Genomic DNA, 2101 nt, shown 5'->3' with positions numbered 1-2101 from the left:
GGTGTCCTTGCAGTTGTCCTTGCTGACCCAGATTGACTGCTCTGCTTGGCTGTCGCCCTGCAGGCCACTGAGTACACGTGGAGCTGTTCCGTGTGGTCCTCCCTTCTCCCCCTTGCCAACTGGGAGACATGGTGCAGTGTCTCTGTTGTCCCTTCGTCACTGGGTCCTGGGGGTGTTGAGGGTGCTGGTGACAGTGGTTAAATTTATCTTTTAGCCATAAGCTACCAAATTCATAAAAGGCTGCTTTGGAACCCGATGAAAGAGGAAAACACATCACCAAGAAATCCTGGTCTTGAGACTGGATGTGGTAACTAGACATGATACTGATTTTTAGTTTTTGTTTATAGTCATTGTATTATGCTAGGCAGGGGCATTTGTAGAATTGTATTTGTGGAAAGAAGGGTGGTTTTGTTTGTCCAGCTTCCTTCCCAGGAAAGACTTCTTTTCTGACCTCCTGTGCTCTTGGAGAGTCTAGGGGTCAAGATGCTCCCAACCCTATTTCCACCTCCACAGAGATAGTACTTAGCCCAGGCTGGCCAATCGATGATCCTATTTCTCTATCCAAAGTGATTGATTCAATTATAGAGATGTGACCTAAAAAAAGCCAATCATGATTGCCATGTGAGCATTAGATAAGTGAGGTTCTCTTTACCCAGAAAATGCTGAAGAAGTAAAAGTGGCTTCACATTCATCATTAAATCCTCTTTTGTTAAAAGTTTCTCAGTCCTTCAACCATCAGAGATTTTTCAGTAGCTGTTTCGCTTCATGAAAATTTGGAGCCTCAGACCATCAGTTCTCCTTTGACTTGCAGCATGAGTTGCTCTGTGCTGTATGGGTTTGGATAAATGTATAATGATATGTATCTACCATTATAATATCATACAGAGTAGTTTCACTGTCCTGAAAATGCTCTGTGCCCCAAACTGTTTATCTTTCCATCACCCCTAGTCCCCAGAAACTACTAATCTTTTTACCATATCCATAGTTTGGACTTTTCCAGAGTGTCACATAGTTGAAATCATACAGCATGTAGCCTTTTCAGATTGTCTTCTTTCACTTAGAAATGTACATTTAAGATTCTTCCATGTCTTTCTTTTTAGTGTTGAATAATAGTCCATTGTCTAGAATGTACAATTGGATGCACCAAGGGTTATCTATCCATTTACCTACTGAAGGACATCTAGATTGCTTCGAAGTTTGGTCAATTATAAATAAGCTGCTATAAATATCCTTGTGCAGGTTCTTATATGGACATAAGTTTTCAATTCCTTTGAGTAAATACCAAGGAGCACAATTGCTGGATCCCATGGTAAGGGTATGTTTATGTTAAGTTAGGTGGTAAAAACTACCTAACTGCCTTCCAAAGTGGCTGTACCATTTTGCATTCTCACCAGCAATGTATGAGAATTCCTGTTGCTCCACATCCTTGCCAGCATTTGGTATTACCAGTGTTCTGGATTTTGAACATTCTGATATGTGTGCAATGATGTTTCATTGTTTTAATTTACATATCCGTGAAGACATATGATATGAAGCATCTTTTCATATGCTTAATTGTCATCTGTTATATCTTCTTTGGTAAGGTGTCTGTTAATGTCTTTGGACCATTTTTAAATTGGATTGATTTCTTATTGTTGATTTTTAAGAGTTCTTTATTATTAGTTCTTTATTAGTATGTTTTGAATAATAGTCCTTTATCAGATGTGTCCTTTGCAAATATTTTCTTTCAGGCTGTGGGTTGTCTTTTTATTCTCTTGACAGTGTCTTTCCCAGAGCAGAAAATTTTAATCATAATGAAGTTTAGCTCATCGATTCTTTCATGAATCATGCCTTTGGTTTCGTATCTAAAAAGTTATCACCAAACTCAGAGTCATCTAGATTTTCTCCTATGTTATTTTTTAAAAGTTTTAAAGTTTTGCATTTAGGTCTGTGATTCATTTTGAGTTAGTTTTGTGAAGAGTGTAAAGTCTGTGCGTATATTCAGTTTTTGCATGTGAATATCCAGTTTCTTCAGCACCATTCGTTGAAAGGACTGTCTTTTCTACATTATATTGCCTTTGCTCCTTTGTCAAAGATCAATTGACTATATTTATGTGGCCTA

This window comes from Pteropus medius, unplaced genomic scaffold (assembly GCF_902729225.1).
Source record: "Pteropus medius unplaced genomic scaffold, Ma_sr-lr_union100, whole genome shotgun sequence".
In the NCBI taxonomy this organism is placed as follows: domain Eukaryota; kingdom Metazoa; phylum Chordata; class Mammalia; order Chiroptera; family Pteropodidae; genus Pteropus; species Pteropus medius.
Note: the sequence above shows the minus strand (reverse complement) of the source record.